Here is a 25,426-nt window from a genome sequence, read left to right as displayed (position 1 = left end):
TTTTTTTTTCTCCCTCTCTTTCTGCTCTAAACCCCCATTGTGATCTGCACAGCCTAGGGGAGAAAAACATACCCCCCCACACTCTAATATTCATAGTTGCTTGGTTGTCTGGAGGAAAAGCAAATCACAGATTAAGAATAGGTAACGAGTAGTAGCTACTGCACCAAAAGCAAATGATTAGGCAGTCACTGGCAAATCACTTGTTGAAAGCGATTGAGGATTCAGTCATACAACCTTCAGAGCAGACGTTTGTCTTCAGCAGATGTGGAATTACAGTACATTAGAAGGAGCAGCCATGGGTAAAGAAATCTTGTCTCCAAGATTCTGACATACTTTAAAGTTCTTCATTTATTTAGTAGCAAATTCCTAAAAGAAATCATGGAGTATTTAATTAAATGTGTTTACAGTGTTCAAAACGGGGGTTTCGAAATGTGGGTGCTTCATAAGCATGTTCAGCTCTATATGCCTATAAAAGTTTCCCGAAGTTTTTCACCAAATTTGCAAAAATCTCTAAGATTCTTGGCAGCATTTGAAATGAGATTAATTTCTCACACTTATGTTCCCTTCCTAATTGAGATCAACTGGTATTACAGGTAGTCTTCGACTTGTAACCACAATTGAGTCCAAAAGTTCTATTGCTAAGTGAGAGAGTTCTTAAGTGAGTTTTGCCCCATTTTAAGACCTTTCTTGCCACAGTTGTTAAGTGAATCATTGCAGTTGTTAAGTTAATACGGCGGTGAATCTGCCTTCCCCATTGACTTTGCTTGTCCGAAGGTCACAAAAGGCGATCACATGATCCTGGGACACTGCAACCGTCATAAATATGAGTCAGTTGCCAAGCATTCTGAATTTTGATCACGTGACCATGAGGGATGCTGCAACGGACATGTGAAAAACAATCATGTCACTTTTTTCAGTGCCGTTGTAACTGAATGGTCACTAAATGAATGGTTGTAAATCGAGGACTACCTGAATACAGTGTTCTCCATTTCACAAAGCCTCAGCCAAGTCCCCTGCTCATCTACTTAGCCATCCTCCTGTTCCTACACTTGGAGATTTACCTGTGGAAAGTGGGAGGGCTAAAAGATGGTCAGCAGTTTCTATTTGTCCTGCTTTGTGCTCTCTCTGGTCCTTCTCCTGAAATAACAACAGAAATTACCATGAGTGTTTGCCTATCAAAAGCAATATGTAGAGGAGAACTTCTGTTTTATCAAGAGAGGCTCAGCTGTGGCCATAAGTCGAGAAGAGGTAGCTCTTGATACACAACCACAATTGAGCTCAAAATGTCTGTTGCTAAGTGAGGCACTTGCTAAGTGAATTTTGTCCCATTTTGTGACCTTTCTTACAACATTTATTAAGTGAATCACTGCAGTTGTTAAATTAGTAACATGGTTGTTAAGTGAATCTGGCTTCCCCATTGACTTTGCTTGTCAGAAGGTCACAAAAGGTGATCCCATGACCCCGGGTCATAAATATGAACCAGTTGCCAAGCATCCAAATTTTGATCGTATAACCATGGTGATGCTGCAACGGCCTTAAGTGTGAAAAATGGTCATTAGTCACCTTTTTCAGTGCTGTTGTAACTTTGAACAGTCACTAAATGAACTGTTGTAAGTCAAGGACTACCTGTATAGGCTGTGTGAATATATACACAGATGGATTTGTGTGGGATTTTTCCACTGATATAGTTCCATTTTCACCTCTTGTCCTAGTCCTGTGTTTACTGACTCTTCAGAAATGCTTCTAAGCAATTGTGTCAAAGAGAGCGACAGAATATCTGGAGCCAGACAGAGAAATCTACACACATTCAATACAGTTACAGCAACTGAAGCTTCCTTGCAACAGGACAAAATAACTTTGCCAAAGTTTTCCAGGAAAACACAATCCTTAATCAGAGATTTGAAAGAATAGAGGCATCTTAGTAGATAATGATTGTGAAGAAAAGGAATATGCAGGTGAGACCTAATTGACATAATCATACAGACCTTAGGACCATAATAGGAATACAGTTTTAGTTGAGATCATCTCTGTGGTTTGCTGCAACAGGCAAAGGGGGAAATTAGCATTTGAAAGAAACATTAGCAATAGGAAAGGAAGGACACTACACCACCTCCCGCTGCCAAATCAGGTAGAGTCATATAATATTTACATGGTGCAAGCAAAACTAGAATATCCTATATTTCTGATTTCTCCAAATCAAAATGAATAATCTTACTTCTGCAAAGCATGGGTAAATCTCAAAGAACTGCAAGAGAAAGGGTTTAAGAGAAGGATGGATGGATGGATTAAAAATAATCTTTTTTGGAGAGAGTGTGAATGGATATACATTACTCTTTCTGTTAATTTTTATGTACAAAGTACTATCACATAAGATCAAACTATCAAAGGGATCAAGTCCAAAACAAAGTCAAAACAAAAAAAGTTTTTTCTTCACACCTATTATGAGATTCCTATTTTCCAGATTTTTTTGATAGTTAATAGAATAAATGGTCTGAATGCATTAAATTCATGATAGAAAATTCCATTCATTACTGACACTCGTGGTGGTGTTAATTACCTTTATGGTTAATTGATTGATCCTCCTCCTTAAAAAGAAACTTACCTATACCTATAACAAGAAGAAGAGGGGAAGATCTATTTTGAATTGTCCAGGATAATTCATCTGAATTGTAGATGACTGATTACTTGTCTTATAATTTGATAATACTATCAACATCATTTAATACACTGTAAAGTCATAATGAACTTATACAATAATTCAATTAAGAATTTCAAAATATATTCACTTCAAGAGTTATTTTTTCTTCCCCGTCATTTTCTAAAAAATTAAAAAAGTACTTTGAGGGAGGAGAAAGAAATTGAACAATTATACAGTAATTCATAAAAGTCTTTAAGATTACCCAGTAACAGAATTCTGCATACATCTCAATTCAAAACATCCAAATCAAGCATTACTGTTCGCTTTTACTTGCATTTGGTACATTTCTCAGCCAAATAACCCTCCAAGGAATTCTGAGATTATAATCTCTAGAAAATAATGAACTAAAATTCTAGCTAACCAAAATGAAAAGAAATTCTAGCGAATCCAGTCTGCACATTTAATCTACACTGACCTCCAGATGTATCAAATACCTTTAAGCTGAAAATGTGACCCAGTCTTTGAACCACAGAAGCTGACCCAAAGGATTTTCTCTCAGCAGCAACACATTTACCTATGTTCAATGAGTCATTTGCTGACTTAAACATCCCTTTAGAAAATTCATTTTAGAGAATCTGACCTTCAGTTCCTCTTCCTCTGCCTTCTGCTCACCAGCACGAGACACCCAGGCAAAGCATGCCTCTTTCTTTATTTTGCCTTGCTGTAGCTCACACTAGCTGCTGCTATGCAGTCCTGTAGCATGATAGCAGGAATTGTGTTAGGTTAGCTTTTGCTGACTGTCACGCTTCTCTAACGCTCCTCTCTAGTCTGGCTATTCCTTCTAGGGGAAGGAGGACATCAGCCTTTCAGCGCTAAGCTTGCTTTCCCCAGAGCAGTCCAAGAAGAAAAGAAGAGACTTGGGTATCTTCTTACAAACCAGCCCATCTGCTTGCCAGTGTTTTGCTCTTCCTGCCAGGGATGACATTCCAGATTCAGTTCTGACTCCTCATTATGTAAGGCAGTCTAGGTCAAGTATAGGAGAGAGAAAGAGTCTCTATTGACCTGAACAGCCTAATGCTTCATGGGAGCATGGAAGTTGGATTATGACCTTTTGCTACATCTACGTAGGTAATAATTTTAATTGCATGTTTTAATACTTTGCGGAGAGATTCCCCCTCCCTACAGTCATGCGGTATGATGAAGAGAGCGGGGGGGGGGTAGATGGGGGAATTATTAGGAGAGAAAAATACGTTCAGCTTTCTTTGCATGGATAGCATATTTTTACTAGGTTTTAGCTTTGAAACAGTCTGCAAATGAATCAATAATATATCAGATATTTGCTTAGCAAACATCTTCTCTGCCTACGGGATAATTTCTGTTGATTAGATGGATTAAGCAATTAAATAATTCCATTTCCTTCCTGGTATACTGTGAGTGTGGAGAAATATTCATGAAAAGGGCTATTCACTGTGACTTTTTGCATTGCTTGGGATTTATATATATGGAAGTAGAAGCTATCCTCCTTTCACAAGAGACCTGTTTATCTGGGCTTCTGTGTTTTGTTTTTAAAAAGCCCTGGAGGAAGATCTTCACTAATAATCACACACACACACACACATACATATATGAATGATACTGCAGACAAAATTCTACAGTGACTGCTCTGCAGATTCTAGACAAAGCTCCTTTGGTGATGGTTGCGGTAGATGATTTGTGCAGGTACAGCGGTTTAGGAAATATGCTGAACTCTGTTCAAGCAGGCTGTACAGGGGAAAGTACTGATTCCCTAAGAGGCTCCTATTGTTTCAGTTTACTGCAGCATTGACAGGAAGAGAGGGATCCAGAACTCCGATATGAGCTGCATCAGAATAGGCCTCCAGCAATAGGGAGAATAGTTGTGATGCAGCAGGCTTGTGAATGGAATTGCAAGCCCGAGAGCTAGGTTTGTCAGAGAACTGCTGCTTAATGAGGCAGCATGATTGCTTTGAATGTGCCCTAAAGCTGGGGAGATTTCTGCAGGACCTTGGACAGCGGCAGCAGGGGGGCTAGTCTTGAGCGCGACAAAAAGCACACTTAAGATTGTTTTAAAAGTGTGCATATACAGATGTGTTTTGGGTGAGTGGGCATTTGTGTGTGTGAGAAACAGAGAGAGAATTTAAATTAAAAGCTATTAGGTTGGGGGGTGGGCAATGTATTTATTCAGTCAGCACACTAACTCATTAAATTGCCAGCTGGTTGTTGCATTCTGGAAGGCAGTATTCACACATACTGCTTTTTTTCTTCTTCTTTAAGCAGTGAAGCATCCCTAACATACAAGAGATAGGAAGGGCTGTCCTTATTTAGCTGCAGGATGTTACTTGTGCCTTTCATTTCTCTCACTTTGGTCCAAACAAGCAGTGAATGTTTTCAGCTCTGTTATTCATTCACATCTAAGGGGTAAGTAGCCTGATTCTCATTTTCTTATTATCATTGGAGTGAACATTATTGTGGACTTTAACGAATACTGTACTTGATGAGAGGTGGTGAGACGTGATAGCTTTTTAATTGCTGCTATTTATATTCAGGTTTAATGCACAGGAGATAGGCTGTACAGTGAATTCCAGCCTTAAAGTCTTGTAATTTACGTTTTGAAGAATTATACAAGATGTGATGTTTAAAAGATCAATTTAGGGTAGTTAGAAATATCACTGAAAAGTTTTTCTTTAAAAAATGCCATATCTGGAGAGACTAGAGAATTCTGGATAAAAGAAGAAGACATTTTGTATTATTATGCAGTTATATGTTTTAGTCCTCAGGGTAACAAATTTTATAGTTTAAAACCTATGTCCAGGTTTATTTAATAGAAATAGGTCCTGTTTGTTTCAGTGAACTTTGTTTCTGAATATAAGATTGTAACCTTAAGGATTGTTTAGATCTACAGTTTTTTTTTCTCCATTAGTAGGGTATGTAGTATATTCTTTTGCATTGGTAACTGAAAAGAATGTGTGTATTTTACAGAAAGTTGTGGGTATTGATTCAGTTCCATTCAAACTGACATATTTCTGTTCATCGTTATGATGTGAATTCATAGATCTGCTTAGAATGTTCTCCTAAACAAATAAGCATAGGATAGTAGGTGTAAAGACAGCATGACAATGCAATTCTATATTTGTGTAGTTGGAAGCAAGTCTCATGGAATTTAGTAGGATAAGTGAGGTAAACTGCCTTCATCTCTAGACAACATGGAGAAGGGAATGATGGGTGTTATAGTGTAGAAACCTCTAGAGGGCACTAGGCTCAGACAAGTAATATAATTCCCATTGAACCTTTTTATTAACACTCCATAAATAACATTAATTCAATGTAATTGTGAAACAGGATTACTGGTTGAGTTCACTTACCATGCTAAGCCAGAATGCCATTTCATTGGCTTTGACTAAGCATGTTGAATTAGTTAATTATCTAATTAACTAATATCTAACTATCTAATTAACTAATATCTTAAATATCTAAACCAGCCATTCCATATTAGTAAGACATGATTAAAATAAACCATAGCTGAGATATATATTAACCGATGCTATATCTCAATGAAGCTTGAATGATTATATAAAGCGGTGCTCGGAAAATTTGTGGGACTCATTACAAAGTTTAAACAAGGAAGGAAAGCAGTTTTGGGAACATTGTCCATAATTTGATTTGGTGGTACAACATACACCATGTTTGAAACATGCTTTGTTTTTATTTAGTGCACAATGTGGACCTAGCCGTTGTGGCTTGTGAACTATGTTTTATGTCTGAGCACATTCTGTAGTCCCAGATAATTATTGTTTATTTATAAAGTATGACTTAGAACAGGGGTCTTCAAACTTGGCCCTTTTATGACTTGTGGACTTCAACTCCCAGAATTCCTCAGCCAGCATGCCTGGCTGAGGAATTCTGGGAGTTGAAGTCCACAAGTCATAAAAGGGCCAAGTTTGGAGACCCCTGACTTAGAATGTTCGAATAAGACTGATTTTCTTATAGAATTGGGTTAAGCTGCTTTCTGGCCATTGCCACTGCATGTTTTTCAGTAATGGCCCACGTATCCTCCTAAGCAAACCAAGTTGTACAATGTAATCTTGGTCATGTAAAAGCTCTGTAAATGGAGTAGGAGGGCAGATGCTTACAAAATGTCCCATAGGAAATTATTTAAAAACTCAGTATTGCTAACATCTGGGATTGGCCTGTATGGATGAGTTTTGTGAAAAGCTTCTGCAGTTCGGGACAAACAACTCAACAGAATTGTAAGCAAAGGACATCTAATATTGTTACATATGTATATGTATATTGTTATATCTAGAAACAAATAACATATCACATAGTGGGAAAACAATAAAATACAATGTCATCAGACATTGTGCTCTCAGCGACCATTTCTCTGTTCCGCTTTTTTATTCCCAGTTCACATGCCCATTATTCTTACATTTGTTTTCTCTTGCAAATCATTTTTTGACTAAATTAGTTAGATACCGTCCAAATAAATTGGACCTAAAGAAGTCATGGCTAACTTTGTATTGAATTTACAAAAGACAACTAATCTGAGATTCACGTCTTAATAGCTTTATAAACTCTAAATCTCTGCCCCCATTTAAAAGTTCAACATCAGAATTACTACTAATGAAATACTGATATGTGTGTGTGTATGTGTGTGTGTGTGTAACTGCATTTACCAGTGTGTGTCTAAAACCATGGCATTATTTCTATTTATTTTTGTACCTCTTAAATCTTAGAGCATTGTTATTTTATGATGGAATAATAACTTAATCTGGTAATGAGAGAGACTAAAGAGTTTTGATTGAACTAAGGCTTGCAACCAAAGTCAAAAATAACAAAAAAAGCTTCTTTCAACATGAAAAAAAAACAAGAAAAAAGTGAAGGAAACGATTGGTCCATTAGTAGGTGAAAGTGGCAAGAAGGTGACAAGCAACAGGGAGAAAGCAGAACTATTTAACTTGTTTTTCGCATCTGTCTTTACACAAAGGGAAAAAACAGACCAACCTATCAAAAATAGTGCCATAAAAAACAAAATAGAAATACAAGTTAAGATAGGCAAGAAAATGGTAAGTGAACACCTGTCCAGCCTAGACGAGTTCAAATCACCAGGACCAGATGGCTTATACCCCAAGGTTCTTAAGGAACTGGCAGATGTGATCTCAGAACCACTGAACTATATTTTTCAAAGATCCTGGAGCACTGGGGAACTACCAGAGGACTGGAAAAGAGCTGATATAGTTCCCATCTTCAAAAAAGGGGAAAAAAAGAACCCAGGAAATTACAGACTATCAGCCTGACCTCAATACCTGGGAAGATTCTGGAAAAGATAATCAAACAACGAATCAGCGAACACCTACAGGCAAACAAAGTGATTGCTAAACGCCAACATGGGTTTGTCAAAAACAGATCATGCCAGACAAATCTTATTGCATTCTTTGACCAAGTGACAAAATTAGTGGACCAGAGGAATGTTGTGGATATACTTTACTTGGACTTCAGTAAGGCATTTGACAAAGTAGACCACAACCTACTACTTGAGAAGATAGAAAAATGCAGGTTAGACAGCATCACCACCAGATGGATCCATAGCTGGCTGACCGGCCGTACTCAGCGTGTGGTCCTCAATGGAACCGCATCTACATGGAGGGAAGTGTGTAGTGGGGTGCCCCAGGGCTCTGTTCTAGGCCCAGTGCTCTTCAACATCTTCATCAACGATCTGGACAAGGGGATAGATGGGGAACTCATCAAATTTGCAGATGACACCAAGCTGGCAGGAATAGCCAACACTCCATAAGACAGGCTTAGGATACAGGAGGATCTGGACAGACTTGAATACTGGGTGCTATCTAACAAAATGAAATTCAATGTTGAAAAAAGTAAGGTTCTACATTTAGGCAAGAAAAACCAAATGTACAGGTACAGTATAGGGAGTACCTTGCTCAATAGTAGTAACTGTGGGAGGGATCTCGGAGTCCTAGTGGACAATCATCTAAATATGAGCCAGCAGTGTGCTGCAGCTGCCAAAAAAGCCAACACAGTGCTAGGCTGCATTAACAGAGGGATAGAATCAAGATCACGTGAAGTATTAATACCACTTTACAATGCCTTGGTAAGGCTATACTTGGAATACTGCATCCAGTTTTGGTCACCACGATGTAAAAAAGATGTTGAGACTCTAGAAAGAGTACAGAGAAGAGCAACAAAGATGATTAGGGGACTGTAGGCTAAAACATATAAGGAACGGTTGCTGGAATTGGGTATGTCTAGTTTAACGAAGAGAAGGACAAGGGGGGCCCTGATAGCAGTGTTCCAATATTTCAGGGCCTGCCACAAAGAAGAGGGAGTCAAGCTATTCTCCAAAGCACCTGAAGGCAGGACAAGAAGCAACGCGTGGAAACTAACCAAAGAGAGAAGCAACCTACAACTAAGGAGAAACTTCCTGACAGTTAGAACAATTAACCAGTGGAACAACCTGCCTCCAGAAGTGGTGAATGCGCTAACACTGGAAGTTTTTAAGAAGAAACTGGACAGCCATTTGTCCGAAATGGTATAGGGTTTCCTGCCTGAGCAGGGGGTTGGACTAGATGACCTCCAAGGTCCCTTCCAACTTTATCATTATTATTATTAAATTAAAGAGATGCACTCTGCTATTTAATGGCCTGCTGGAGCTGCCTCTGCTTGCTTGGACAGTGCAGCATAGGATCATCTTAGGCACTCTCACTTGTGCTAAATAGGAAGAACTTTCCGTGTTACCATACCGCAAAAACTTTACTTGCACAGGAGGACAAATGTGGAAGTTGGAATCCATTCTTTGGGAAAATTCGCATTTGACAGTGAAGCTCTCTTCCTCCCCTCTCCCAAATGACATATTTAGAAGGAGGAGGATGCAAATGTTCAATGATGCCAGTCTATCACCAACTGTTTGACAACATTTCTAAGGGAAGATGAAATTTAGTTGATTTACCAAATATTTTTTGAGGCCCTTAGTTTGCTGTCTCTAATTCTATACTTGATATACATATACCATTCCTCCAGATTCCAAGCTATTTCCACTTGGAGTTATGACATTAGCTCATGGGCAAAGAAAGCATATTTGTTATTACCGTAGGCAAACTTCCACAACAATGTATGATTTGCCATGTTGTCTATATGCTAGTTCCTACATGCTAGTAATCGGTATAATTGCTGGTTATCAGAATCCCCAAAATTGGCTAAAAATGATTGTGTAAAAAGCAAATTATTTTAATCTTTTAATTCTGAATGACTCTACCTCCCAAAGTATATTTTATTATAAAATAGATCTCCTGTATAGTGTTCCATAGATGAATTATCTCTAAGCCTGCTTAAATTTGCATTGGAATTTTCACAGCAGTACTAGAAGCCGGCTCTGGGTATTTGTGATTTGAGCATTTAATGGCAGTGAGCCTGGACATTATGTTGTGCTATAAATGCTTAGTTTATTGCTTGATTTGGGGCTTTGCGTGTTGCCTGAATTCGGCTATTGTGGTTTCTAAACAATAGTTTGTGATTTGTTATATTTCTAGCCAGCCAATGTAAAAAAATTGTTCTTCTTATAACTGTTCAGAGTAGTTGAATCCCCTTATACAAATGGATGTGGGTTTCCTTCCCCCTTTCAGAAATGGTTTGGAGTAGCAATAGCTTGCAGAGATGAGTGGAGCAGCAGTGAATTAAAAGTAGTTAAAAGTATTTTCCTTCCCAGGGACAGTGTTGAAGGGCAATTTGGCACCTGTGAAAGGCAATTTTGTCCTCCTTTTATTATTCCATGGACACTTACCCTTTCCGACATCCAGGAGAGGAGCAGCTTCCAGTTGCTGTGCTCTCTTCTTCAGTATGGTGGGGCAGATTTATTCCTCCCAGTTTGCTTGCCTGGATGAAAGTACCTGAAGGTGATTGCACCAGTAATCTCCTCTGGAACTTGTGAGGCCGACTTCTTCATATAGTACCAAACCAGTCCATGGAATTCAATTCAAACAGCCACAACTGGAAATAGGATCCTTATCAAAACAGTTGTTCTGATGTAGCCAATTCTGAGGGCTTGCTGTAATTATCACCACCCCAACCCAGCGTTTAGGACAAATCAAATGTCCCAAAGTCACCAAACTATAAACCAAGAGTCTTTCGGTTTTAGCCCTGCCATAGGCATGAAGATAATTTTGGGCCTCTATTGTAGAAGGAGGCCATACTAGTCTCAGCTGGCAAAAAGAATCTGGTAGCATCTTTTCATTTATTACGAAATTTATATTTGCTGACTCACACATTTTTATTAAAAGGCATAAGCTCCCTTCCTCAGATACAAGAGTAGCTTGAATTGGTGGAGAATTTAAATTAGGATGGGTGGAGAAAGGAAAGGACAGAGTGATTATTCAGATGCAGATTTCATGTGAGACAGATTACAGGGCTTCATCAACTAACAATTGTAATGTGTTAAAAAAAAAAACCTCTTGCATTTTTTGAGTTCTTCTAAGATTGCCTGAAACCTTTTGATGTAGCTAAGTTACAGCTCATAAAAACTTAGGCTTTGTAATAATGTTTGGTAATTTAAAAAGATGCTACCAGACCCCTTCTCGTTTATGGGGCCTCCAGTCACTCTCTCTTTGCCCTGGGAAGAAGGGAACAGCAAATCACTTCTAAAAATGTTGCCAAGAAAACTGCAAGGACTAGTCCAAGCAATTGCCAGGACTAATTGGCACACCTGTACATTTGTGTGTGTGTGTGTATGTGTGTGGAAAGAAAGAGACTTAAAGGATCCAGGCAAGTATTTTTAATGTGCAAATTGTTAACAAATATGGAAGAATAACCTATCTTGAAACTGAAAATTTTATATGCAACTCACCAAGATCATATTTTTTTTTTCTCTACAATGGTCTGACAGTCATTTACCTAGCATAGGCATATAAAATTTTGTTGCAAAAACTGTTAACAAGAAGACAGCCACAAGAAATGCCTGGTTTTGACTAGATATAACAAGTCCAGTGCCATCTACTGACAAAATGATGAAATACTATCCAAGTTGTGTGGGACAATCATGTTCTCGAAATTATTCTTAGGAATTCTCAATTTAAGTCATGAGCCTTACGCTAAAATTCAATTTGATGGAGGAGGGGGGGTCAAGTTATATATTGAGAACCATACAATAAACATAGCTAACATAACAGTTTTCTTCATGAAAATCAACCTTAGTACCAGGCTTCCATCTCTCTGCCTCAGTACACAGGTATTCAGTAAATGCACAAGGAAAAGGCTCCAGATGCCACTTCATAGTATTCATCATGTCTTATGGGGGCCAGAGCAGCTCACATTCATTGCCCCACCCACAAATAGCTTTAGAGATGCCAAGCCCAGGGTTTTTTCGGGGAGACCTAACTTATGACCATGGGGGATGAAACAATATGAAAAGAAAGCAGAAAGTATACCATTTTTTGCCAAGAAGGCAGTCTATGATTGAACAAATTATTAACACTTATTCTGTTGAATGTCCTTTTCAGGGAAGCAACGCATAGCGTCATCTCCAAAAACAATGAGCATTGTTAATAGGAAGCAAAATTAATCCCAAGAGGAGGGCAAATGATTTGGCCAAATTAATCCTGTATTCAGATAGTCATCCTATATTAGGTTCTGTTTTGCTCACCAAAGAAAATATATTCCATATGTACCTCTAAAACATTAGCTACTTCTTATTCCATCCTCAGAAAATAAAATTCTGATTTCCCTAATCAATCCATTGGCGTTAGTTCTTGATTTATATTTAGGTACTTCATTGATGATATTTATTGCATTTTAAGACCATATCTTCAATTATCCCAATTATTATTTTTCATCAGTATGTATAGTAATCAATCTTTTTTTGCAATTACACGTTAGTAATTTCTTATCTTGATCCAGTAACTCACTCATGGTAAAGTAGGATTGCTTTCTTGAATTTTCTAGCCAGGTGTCAATGGAAATTACGTTTCTAAGTACATTAAGCACCTCCCTCCATCTCCATGCATTTATATTTTTTGTGCCTTCAGCAGAGGGCAATTCTGTCTAATCCAACTATGGGTTGTATGTTCATGAAAGGAGCTGGTACACATTGTGATGGTTTATGGCAGTGGTGGCGAACCTATGGCACGGGTGCCAGAGGCGGCACTCAGAGCCCTCTCTGTGGGCACGCGCGCCGTCACCCCAGTCCTAGGTCTTCAGCTGGGTTTTATACTGTAAAACCATATTTGCTTTAGGCCTCTGCCGCCGTGTGCAAAAAAAAAAAAAAGATTCAATCAATCAATTTCAACTTCTCGCGGGAAAAAAAATCTTGCAAAGTTGGAATTGATTGATTGAACTTTTTAGTCCCACCCAGTTTGCCATTACCACCACAGCCACACCCAGACAATGGGCCACACCCACCCGGCACCCGACGATGCATAAGTGGGTTTTGGGTTGCAGTTTGGGCACTCGGTCTCTAAAAGGTTCGCCATCACTGGTTTATGGGAATGACCTTGGAAGATGGGGAGAAGAGATGCTGCCCAGGGAGCAATCAGATAAGGAGGGATGGGGAGCCTACAGCTGCATAAGGGGCAGAGAACAAAACTCAGAAAGGATCCTCCCTAACTTCCCAGGCTGTAAAAGGGACAGAGGGAGATTTGTTTTTTCAGATTTGCAAGACTCTCATAATATGACTTCACAATAAAGTAAAATCTGGTTGGGTTTCCTCTGGTTTACTTGGGAAGGCTGACATATATACAAAGTTAAAGAATATGTGAATGAATTCTGACCTTTTCAACAGATAATTACAGTCTTACTCTCCTTTCCTGTTAGATGTCATACAAGTCCCTTCTGCCCCTCATTTGTCGTTCTTAGTCTTCAGATTCATAAATCATCACCATTTCCTTCTTCTTTCAGCAAAAAGTCTTATAAGGTTTCCAGTCTTTCCCCCCAAAACAACATTGTTGCTTTTTCTCTGACTAAACAGTTTGGTTTTGCCATTCCTATAAATTTTGATATTTTCGCAATCATTTTTCCGTTGTGGGGATTTCATTATTCTTCCATCTTAGTGCATAAAATAATCTTGCTACAATGTACAAAATCAATCTACCATGCATCTTTTAGAATTCATTGTCCATAAATTCCAACAAAAGAGCTTAGGTTTCTTTGCAATACTAATGTTTTGCATCACAATGTGAATTTGTGATGCACTTAGTTTTCTCACAAATCAAAATAATAAAAAGAAACAAAACTTTACATAACATCAAGGTGGTCAGCAAGTATATGGAATGTTATAGCTACAGACCCTGTGCGCCAATTGTTGCTTCATTTTCACTGATGCTACATAATATTTTGCTACAAACCAAGTACCAGGTAGTACAGAATTTGAAATCTGAAAAAAGTAAAATCATACCTAAATCATACATAGTACAAGGCTGGGATTTCCTCCTCCCTTCTTGAGGTTATCTGCTCTTTCCATCAGATTGGATAAGGTAAGGATGCTTCAGGTCCTTTCTCTTAAATGTTGCAATCTTGTGGCACCTAGGAAGTGTGCCTTTTCCCTAGCAATCCGTAGTCTATAGCATATCCTTCCCTTTGAGATCTGGCAGACCTCACCTCTTAATCTCTGTTCCCCTGTGTGAGCAACCCAGAACTGTGAGTCTAAGATACAAATCTTTTAAATAAAAATGAAGAAATAAATGTGGTCAGTATATCGAGAGTATTGATCAAGCAAGAGTAAGATACAAGTGCTACAAATGTCCCTTTAGATACTACAATAAAATAGCATAGGTTGGACTATTTAAATATCTCTAGTTCTACAACATTGCTTCAACTTGTTTTTATTTCAATAATTTCTTTGTTTACCAATGGATAATAAGCATAAACAAGCAACTGCAAGGCCTTAAAGATCTCCATAGCATCTCACATACTTTTTTCTCACATACAGATTTTTCAAAGCATGATTGTATTCCTGAGAGAATAATCAACCAATTTCATCAATATTTTCTGGGGTGAAAAATGAAAGTTAACCTCCCAGTTACCCATGATCCTCTTCAATGCTTACAGAAATGCAAAACTGCTAGACAGTATTTTCATTGTTCACAATTTTTGTTCTCAGATGTAGAGACCCCTCAACTATCCAGAAAAAGTAGCATCTTGTACTCCTGTGCAAATCATTCAGTAAATTGCTCTTCTGAATCTGCACCTTGAAATCCCAAAATAAATAGTCATTGCCTGAAAACTAAGCCCTTCTAAGCATACGTGTGCATGTCCAGAAGACATTTCAACCAGTCATTCCAGCTGCTTTTTTAGCTTAAAAGACAAGATTCAGAGAGAAGTTTTCTTATAAGCAAAATGTCTCATTGAATGATTTGCACAGACTTGGCACTTGTAATTTATGCTGCGTGGATAAATTTCCTTCCGTTCCAAGCCAGTAGCGCTGTAGGAAATGATGGAAAGAAAACTGTTTTGCGTCTTAATGTGAACAGGGCTATTTAGTGGTTTCTAACTTCACCAAAATAATGAATATGAAAATAATCCAGGAGAGTTTTAAAAAACTCTTGAAAATGAAGAGGGAAACAACTAAAAAGAGAAGGTTCTGTTATCATCAGAGTTTGGCCTCTTCTTCTATATACCTGAATTTAGCTTTTGGCTATTTGACATTTCCCCCCCTGCTGAATAGGCTCTCACAAATAAAATCACTAAATAAATATTTAGCACTTAGTGTACATATGCAGGAGGGGTCCTTGGTGCTCTCTGAGGTTGGTTGTTTTCTTGCAGACATTTCATTAGTCAAACTAGGTAACATCATCAGTGTTCTTTCTTTCCAAGCTTAGGAAGCATCAAGCTCAGGGAACTCCAAGGACCCCTCATTTCAGCCCTGAGCTAGAAATATTCTCCTTCATTGGTAAATAGGTATTTATTTTACCAGTAGATGGAGCTATCCTGTAAAGATAATGCAGTGTTTCTCAACCTTGACAATTTTAAGGCATGTGGACTTCAACTCCCAGAATTCCACAGCCAGCATTGCTGGCTGTGGAATTCTGGGAGTTGAAGTCCACATGCCTTAAAATTGTCAAGGTTGAGAAACACTGAGATAATGCATCCTTTTTTTTGCTTCCCCCCCCCCCACATTTTTTTTCTCCCTTCCATCCTGAGCTACCACAGAACAGGAAACTGAAGCAAAAAAGATACTGCAGGGGTCGCTTCTTCTCTCCCTTTCTCCCCACCCTACAATGAAAATGCCGCACTTTTGCACGCTTGAAAATCTTTCTTTGCAGTGGAGAATCAGAGGAATTAGGTTAGAGATAAATTGCATGACAGCTATCATTCCCAGATCCCCTGTTCTCTTTTTTTATACTTCTTTTTTTAATAGAATACAATATAAAAATGTTGTTAGTGATCAGGTAAGGCAGCCACATCCTGTTTTACTGGAGGCTTTTCTGTTTTCATTTTAAATGTAACCTTGGATTCATACCTCGGACATAGCAAAAAAAAAAATGGAATGCATTTGGGGATTGTTGCATGTTGATGTAAGCAGAGTTTGCCTTCCTCTATCATTTGAGTATTCGCCATTTCTACTCTTCGTTTGCCTATTGTTTGATGTTACTCTTGTTTATTTGTTTATCAGCTACCCAAAGAACTTTCAATTGTCACCGTTGGCGTACTTTAAGCTGTCATATGAGGATACTTTTCTTTTGGCAGTCAGCTGGTTTCTTACTGTGAAAGACATGCTGGAAACCTGTTGAAATTGAGTATCAAGGCAATGAGGGATAAACAGCTTTTTTCATCCTATGCTAAAAGAAGCTATGTTTATGAATCTAAGGTGTTTTTTTTTTTAGAACTATTTAGTACTGCCGTTTCTATTTTCTATCTAGTGGGAATAACAAGCAAAATGCACAGTTGAAGACCCTTTGATAATGTAAAGAGCAAAGTATTGTTGGGTCTAAGTATTATAGACACCAAGATCCCAAGCTTCAGTATCTGACTTTTTCTAAAAGTGCACAGTATGTGATCAAATGACCCTTTCAATATTTTTGCTCAAATGGATTTGTCCACTGCTTTCTGCCAGAGGTAGGTGCTTCCAACTCAATCCTTTCATTTGTTCTGCTTGTGCTCCCTCTTCGCCAGTGATTTCCATCTTGGCAAGAGGTTTTTGCTTTGCATTATTAGCCTGTAGGTTTGGTAGGCTAAAGAATCAGGATTGAAGTCTTTGGGATTTCAGACTTACGACCAACCTGAAGTCCAACTTCGTGGCTCACACTAGGATATCTGAACCTGAACTTGATAACGTCAGATATGACTTGATACATCATATCTGGCTTTGTTACAAGATGAAGTTCGCAAATGGAAGTATTTTGCCATAGGATTAGGGTCTCTGGGAGGAAAAATGCAATATTCTAAATCAGAGGTTTCAATCCTTGATCTATGAGTGATATGTACCTTTCTTATTTGAGTTTTAAGCTAGAGAGATAGACCTATTATCTTGTGTCATACTAGAAGTTCTGTAATTTTACCACTCTTTGGGGGTGGGGGAACGTGGACAATTTCAGTATATATGTTGTGATTTTGTACATTACTGACTCCCGAAAGGTAGTGTATCATCAGTTTCATCCTTATTGGCTATCTGAACCTGATGAGTCCCAATAAGAACAAAGCACATTGCATACTGCATACTGCTTTCTAGTGTTCAGTAATGTGTAACATTTTTCAATCTAGTTTTCTTAAATGGTGTCACAAATAAACATGTATCTCTACTTTGCGAGTTACTTCTCATATAAAAATTGTTCTGACTTTTAAAAATAATTTCAAAATAGATTTAGAAAAAGACAAGCTGACCATTCTACACCTTAACCAATCTTAACATGCATTTTGTGGGAGAAATTTCCAATCCTGTGGAAATTAAGGTACTTTTTCTATAGTTCAATTTTTTGAAGCCTTTAGAATCCATAGCTGTAATTCTGATGATAATCTGGGTTTCATCCCATTCCTCCTTTTCAGAAAAGTCCCATCTCTACAGGATGTCTCCGGACATTAAGTAATTGTACAGAATAATCACAAGGGTTTTTTTCATCTTAGTCTTTGAAAGTTTGTATTGTTATTAATTTCGTTACCTCTTTTATCAACACCATCATAAAGTTAACCAAAGCAAATACTGAGCTTTGCCTTCAAATCTCTACTAATGTCAGGATTTTTCTTTCCAAGTATTTTTCTCTCTTATCTTCCTACCATCTCTGAATCTACCTTGTTGCCAGTTCCTATGATGAGGAAAGCATTCAAATGATGAGTTTATAAGCAAACTTGAAGTTCTTCTTGGAATGCTCATGTAGAGTGAATAAATGGCACTGCACTTTTATTCAAGGTCATTCCCAATTTTGGAAGACATAGGATTGTATCAAAATATTTGCAGCTTTATTGAACCTTTCTCTTTTGTTACAAGAGTCAATTCATGCCTCGAAACACAGTAGTTAATTTCATATGGAAAAGTAATACAGGTAGTCATCAACTTACAACCACAATACAGCCCAAAATTTATGTTATTGAGACTTTTGTTAAGTGAGTTCTGTCCCATTTTACAATCTTTCCTGCCACTGTTGCTAAATGAATCATTGCAACTGTTAAGTTAGTAACATCCAGTGAATCTGGTTTGCCCATTATCTTTGCTTATCAGAAGGTTGTCAGGTCACAAAAGGTGATCATATGATCCCAGGACACTGCAACCATCATAAATATGAGCCAGTTGCCAGGCATCTGAATTTTGATCGTGTGACCATGAGGATGCTGCAGTGGTCGTAAGTGTGAAAAACAGTCATAACTTAAGTTACTTTTTTCAGTGATGTTGTAACTTTAAACAGTCACTAAATGAACTGTTGTAAGTTGAGGACTACCTGTATTGGTCAAGTTTTATTAGAAATGCTGCCTTGATGCATTACAACAAAGCATTTTTTTTCCTGTTTCTTCTCCAGCGTAATAGTTCAGTCTTTTAGAGAATTTTAGTCTTTTACCCATTTTCAACCACTTCAGGAAATAAACACTACTAAATTCTGTAAGGTTTCTGAATATTTATAATTGAGAGACAAGTCCATGGTTAAGACACCAGGCTAGAAACTAGGATACTATGCGTTCTAGTCCTGTCTTAGGCACAAAACCAGCTGGGTGACCTTGGACTAGTCACTCTTTCCCAGCCCTAAGAAGGAGGCAGTGGCAAGACATTTCTAAACACTTGCCAAAAAAAACCCTGCAGGGACTAGTCCAGGCAGTCACCAAGAGCCAGAATTGACTCAAAGCACAAAACAAGCATTAGTAAACTCTGTAAGGTTTCTGATCAAATATACATTAAATTTGTAAGAGTAAAATTAATACCTCTAGTGCCACCAAACCAGAAAGAGCAACTCCTATTTCCCTGGAGGTCCTTGTGCACTTTTTTTCTAAATCTGCTGTAGAGAGACAAACAAGAGGAGAAAAATAAAGAATATCTTAACATGAGCAGGCTTCCATTTATGTAATATTCCATTCTCCCATCCTATACACATATAAAAACACAAACCATTTGCGCATCATTTGCAGCAGTAAGAATTCCCTTTGTGACTGAGGGAGAAAGGGAAAAGGCATTGGCACATTCAGATTGCAAGTGGTAACTCAAGAGTATCACATAAATAATGCAATAGGTGAATTTGTTCTAGCATCTCCTTGAATGTATTTAAAAATGCATGGTAGCAGTGAATTCCAAGTCTTCCATATGAATTCTTGTATATTTTTAACACTTGATAATAGTCAGCCCACTGTTTAATGGCATTTGCCTCTTGGAATTTTTATTTACTTTTTGCACAGTCCAGCTTGGTCTCATAAACCTATATATGCACATTTTATTTTGAAGGCAATACTGAAACAACCATACAAAGGAAGATGCTATGAGTATCTTCCGCTTTCTCTACTGAACCTGTGGCAGCAAATTATGATGATGATATCTATTCAGTCGATTCTATGGATCAGGTCTCTCCACATCTTCCAGTCTTGCACTATCTGAGTTTTTCCGTGCTCCGGCTGGAGTCAGCTTTGATGGTGTCCAGCCACCGTATTCTTTGAATATGTTTCATTTTATTGCTAACTCTTCCCATCATAATCTCTTTCTCCAGTGAATTTTCCCGCATGACATCGCCAAAGTGATGGCAGCAAATAGATATGAATTAATAAAAGATACCAATGTCATGGATCCAGAGTGGCTTCATTTAATAAATAACAGAAAAGCTGTAATCTAGGCTGAAATTTATATAAAGCTATAAGACCACTCATAATTGTCAGTGAGACCATATTAGTAGAGTTATCTAAAGTTCAGAATTTTACTTTTTCCTTTTAGGACTCAGCCTATTTACTATTTTATTTTATTTCATTTTATTTATTAGTAAATCTGTTTGCCACCTTTCTCCTAGTTCAAGGTAACTCTGAGTGACTTATTACTCTATTCCTATTTTCTTTTGGAAGCTTAAGTAAAAATAACATAGAACGTGGCAAACTGACAGTATAAGAAATGAATTGTTAGCAAAACACAAGCCTTATACAGGTAGTCCTCAAGATATGACCATAATAGAGCCTATCACAGCAGTTGTTAGGTGAAACCTCCCCCATCCCCACTCTCCCCAGTGAAATGTTAAACTTATGTGCCATCACCAAACAGAGCGTGGGGTGCCTCCTCCATGGGAGGCCTAGTACGGGACCAGGCCTGCCTGCCCTGGCCCACCCAAGCCCTCCCTCCCCTCTGAGACTCACTGTGCTCCACTTCCTGCAACTTGGGTCCCAACAGGCCTTTTCCCACTCCTACCGGGGCCTTAGGTCTGATTCCCACTCTAAGAGGCTAAACACTCTTCTCCTCATTTACCTTTGGAAGAGCTCCAAGGCCGCCTTTGTAAGCTGCGTGGTACAGTTCCCAAAACAGCTGCCATTTTGTCCCAGCTGGGGCAAAATTCCAATGGCGTCCGCATTGGGTCACCGCCGCATATTCTAGGGACAAACTACTTTGTTCTGCTCCCTTAACAAACTTCTGCAATGCTGTGTAGAGCTTGGTATGGCAGCAAAACTAAGCAGTTTTATCTGGTGTCGCCATTTTGTCCCCATCCACAAATGGGTGGGACAAAATGGCAGCTGCAATTTGGGTCGTTGCCACATAGCCCAGGGATAAACTGATTCATTTTTCTGCCTTACCAAACTCTGCAAAAGTTTTCTGCAGTGTTCAGAAACTTCTGCAGTGCTATGTGCAGACTTCTCTAAGGCAGCAAAATAAAGTAATTTCTCTGGCAGCTGCCATTTTGTTCCACCCACAAACAGGCAGGACAAAATGATGGCCACATTTTGATCACTACCACATGGCATGGGGACATATGGCCTACCCTCCTTCAACAATATGAGATCTGGAGAACTTCAGAAGGTAGGTGTGAGGTGTGATGATTGTGTGGTGAAAAGGTCCAAGCACTACAGGATTTTGGTGGGGTGGGAGGGAGGAGAGAGGTGGGGGGGCACTGCAGCAACCCTGTGGTAGGTCGTAAGAGCAAACAACTGCAGGCCCGCTGCATCTGTTGTCTTTTTTAATGGGGTCATATATATCTTTTGCAGGGTCTGTTGAAATTTCGAATGTTTGTTAAAAGGCCTGTCATAACTCGAGGATTATGTGTATTTCAAACTAGACATGAATATTTGTTGGTTAATCACATATTCATTCCAGCAGTTTAAAAGCCATTCAGTTCCAAAAAGGTTCTAAGCAGCATACAAATAATACAAAAGTAAATCAGAAAGAATAAAATAAAAATATTATGAAAACATGATTCCTTAATCCAGTGGCATAATTAATTTTGAAATGTGTTAGGCTGTTTTCTTAAAGTTTCTGTTTTGCATCTCACTTAGGTCCATCCATAGTATTTGCCATTGTAACAATAGAAAATAAGATTTTTTTTCTTGTCATATGCAGGATATGATAATTCATCCCTGAATAAGTTAAGACAAAAAACATAAACAATTTGGAATTGAACTTCTGATACAGTGATGATTTTAATCATATATCTTTGCAGTGAGTAGTTTTTAAAACATTGTTACCCCAACCAAATTACTGAATTTGGTTTTTGAAAAGCAATTGATATGTTCCCATCCTTTTTGGGGCTAACAAAAAAGAGACAGATCATATTTGTTCCTGTTACTGTTTCCCTCCCAGGTTCTCTTGCATTAGCACTCTGAATGTACAAACTGCACTTTAATCTTCCTTGAGCACACCAGTGGCTAAAAGGGAATCCAGTTCTCAAGGTTAATCATCTTCTTGCGTTTTAATATAATAATAATAATAGTAGTAAAGTTGGAAGGGACCTTGGAGGTCATCTAGTCCAACCCCCTGCTCCAACCCCCTGAATATGTACAAGCATATTCACTTTGCAATGGTAACTCGGACTCTAGAGCTGAAATGATAGAAATTGCTACATATGGAACTGACACAGATTTCACTTGGGTGAAATTAAAATGTGCTATTCTTTAATATATATTTATTTTTTACTTTTAAGTGTGTCAAAAATATTCAAAATATTTGAGATAGACCTCTGGTAGTTTTGCTAGTATAAATATTCAATACAAAATCATGTTAAAAGTAATTCATGATCTGTATGTATAAAACCTACATACTTAACTGTTACAAAGCCACATTTTCAAATTTAACAGGTTGATTGTGAAACTGCAGTGTGTTGGGTTATGGTACAACTATTTTAAAGTCTTTTAATCATAATAATCTTACATGCTCAGTCATCCTGACAAAAGTCTAGCCCCTTACATATATGATCTCTGAAGTTTCTAAGTCGTTTACTGTCATTAGAGGCCAATTAGTTTAAGGACTTAGAGCCTTTGTCTCATTTCAGGATTTTACTTAACTACTAATTCATCCCTTTACACCATTTTGCTTTTTAAAGTAAGTGTTCTCACACAGGGAAAACACTCTTAAAGGACTTGCTGTGCTAACACCAGTACAGTAGTGACTATTTTCTGCTAGCTTAAGAATCTATTTCAGAGTAACTTCCTTTCCCTCCCCCTGGGAAGTAGACTCTCCAATTTGGTACTTTTATTTATCTCATCTGCCTAGCAGATGCAGGGCACATTTTTAATCTGATTGGCTCATTGGACAATCAAAGAAGTTTTAAAAAGGAAAATATTCAGAGCATTTCAGTGTAAAACTGCTTCTGCAGTTCTGTCTGAGGAAAACAATATTGCTTGTCAGCCAAGAGCTAGTTTTACTGCTACTGAAGAAACAAGGAACATGCTGGTTTTCATCTGTTAACAAAAATCCATGAAAGGTGTAACACCTGTTCACTGCTTGGATTGAATTGTGTTGATAATCACAATCAAGTGTATTCATTATTCATTGAAAAAGGTGTGACTTCAACAAGCATCAAAATTCCACTCTGTCTATTCACTGTTGGCAACAGTGAATAAAAGAGAGGAGCACTTTGACTTTGGGCTAGAATGGTTGAAATGTATGTTTTTCTTGTTGCCCAGTTTTGCCATCTTTTTGCTCTTTTGTCTTATTTTATTTTTTCTATCTTTTCACTTTGCAAACCACCCAAATTTTCTGTGAGTTGGGTAGTATACAAATTTAATAAGATTTAGAAGTCGGACTTTTAAATAATTATATGCTGTAGAATAGAAAGCTTTATTTTGCATACCATTGCACAGAAATTTTTATTACAAACTTTGATTCGGAGGACTTATAAATTTTTCTTCCCTTTTTACTTTAAATTCACCTTTCCTAAAAATACATGCTGCCTAATCAGTTAAAAAAAATAACTACTGCTATATCAGTCAATCTTTATTAGAGTCATAAGGCCAGAAGTAAAATTTAAATAAAATCTGTGGGTGTCTGCTGTTTCTACAGTTGCTACTGAGTATTTTGTTCCCAAGATCTAAGTGGAATTTTTTGAGATCAGCAAGAAGTCCATATGCATTTCATGACTTAGAATTTTCTCAAAATATACATTCTATAATACAATGTCATTTCAAATTTCAGTTTCTAAATAAGTTCCTGAATGTGATACATAACTTGGAAGATTTTTAACACAAAACATTTAATTGACAATAAGTTCATCAGAACTTTAAGAAAATAAATACAATATAGTTCTTGCTTATAAAAGCCACCACTAGTAGATTGTGTCATTATTCAACTGATATCAACTTGATGCTTTTGTTTAAGCCAGAACAGAACTAAGCCTTCTGAAACCTGATATTTTTAAAACATGTCATCAACCATGGGATGTGGCCGAAAGAGCTCCTTTTCCTATTTCCAGGAGTTAACTATAGGATGTTAGAAACTAATTCAGTACTATTTATAGAAAGATGTTTTTTTGCCAAAGGCACAACTAGAACTCACAATCTCCCAGTTTCTAGCTTGGTGCCTTAAGCACTACATCTAACTGGCTCTTCTTTTGTGGCTATTGTACTATCAACCCAAAAATCCAGATGAAGACTAGTTAGCAACAAAATGTTTCTATATTTCTTTCCATCAAGGGCCATTAATATTTTTGCAGCACAAATAAGATAGGGCTATAAAAAGAATTACCTCTGTACATAATAACTGACACAGCCAAGTGAAATAGCAAAGACTATCCACATAGTCTTACTTTTTGAATTGGTTATTAATAAGCATGACAGATGAAATAATAGAAATGGCTTACAGGTATCTGATTTCATTTTTTCCAAGTTTTTCTTTTTCCTTCTTGTTCTATTTTCCTTCTTCGACTAGCTATGAAGATGTTTTCAAGAAAAATCCATTGGTCTCAAAATTGACCTGTCTGGGGTCTGGGCATCTGTGGGGTAGATCAACGATGTCAAATAGCCTAAGTCCCACACCATTTTAAGCAGTGCTTTTTTTGTAAAAAAAAAAAAAAAAAAAAGATGCCGGAACTCACACTCATCATACAACCCGCCTTGCCTACCCTACAAGGTTCCATCCAAAAAAGGTGCCGGGACTCCGTTCTGGGGATTCTATGACAAAAAAAGTCCTGTTTTTAAGTATGTCAAAATCCTTTTTAACATTTGTATCCAATTGCTCCTTCCATTGCATTGTGCCTGCCAGTTTGGCATGGTTGAACTACCCACCCCTTTCCTGGAGACCCTGTGTTTGTATGTCAAACAGGCTCTTTCTTTGCCTTTTGCTGTGGGATTGTGACTTAACTACTGGTTGCAAGCAGAAGGTTTGAGCCCTCTGGAAAGCTGTCCTGAAAGACCACCAGTGGATTTTCCAGGAAGCCTGGATCAGCAGGGAATCCCCAGGTGGAGGAGTGACCATGGAGAGTCAGCTGGGAAAGCCTTGGTGCAGACCTGCTGCCTTGATATCTGTAATCATGAAGATACAGTAAATCCAGAGAGTCTACAAGGAAAATCTGTTTTTGTTATCAATATATCTTGCACCACAATCCATGAGCAGGCAATAAGAAGAAATTCACTATTCCCTGAAAGAATGAAGTGACTGTATTCTTCACTCATTCATTAAAGGCTAGATGGTTTGATGCTGATGGGTTTGTTATGTAGGTCCAGAGGCAAACAGTTTGATCCAGAGAAGATAAGGGCATTTTTTTCAACCCTGTCAATCATTTTAATCCAAGGGGAGGAAATTAAGCCCTAAGGGTAGTAACTTCATCTGAAGCATCAGAGGCAGGAGGTATAACTTCATGAAGATGGAGAGTTAGGTTAATTTTAGAAGGCAAGGCATGGCAAAGCAAATGTCTTTAGCAAACTTACTCGAGAAACTTACTTGCTCAGACTAAGGAGACA

The 25,426-nt window shown here is 37.9% G+C and overlaps 1 protein-coding gene across 7 annotated transcripts in view; it reads left to right on the top strand.

The window, feature by feature from the left end:
- The first annotated feature begins 3,268 nt into the window (after positions 1-3,268).
- The window catches only part of LOC120303067 (sodium channel protein type 1 subunit alpha), a 103,843-nt gene continuing 81,685 nt past the window's right edge, over positions 3,269-25,426 (top strand). For 4 of the 7 annotated variants that reach the window (XM_039332209.1, XM_039332206.1, XM_039332210.1 and 1 more), the window contains exon 1: positions 3,270-3,766. The gene's annotated coding sequence lies outside the window, so the exon portion shown is untranslated. Of the gene's footprint in view, positions 3,767-4,331; positions 4,754-4,829; positions 5,075-25,426 lie in introns of those variants that run through there. The other 3 variants (XM_039332213.1, XM_039332212.1, XM_039332211.1) reach the window with 3 other exon arrangements.

The sequence above is a fragment of the Crotalus tigris genome, unplaced genomic scaffold (genome assembly GCF_016545835.1).
Source record: "Crotalus tigris isolate CLP2741 ecotype Arizona unplaced genomic scaffold, ASM1654583v1 scf7180000024454.734221, whole genome shotgun sequence".
Classification (NCBI taxonomy): domain Eukaryota; kingdom Metazoa; phylum Chordata; class Lepidosauria; order Squamata; family Viperidae; genus Crotalus; species Crotalus tigris.
This window is presented reverse-complemented; position numbering and strand designations above follow the sequence as displayed.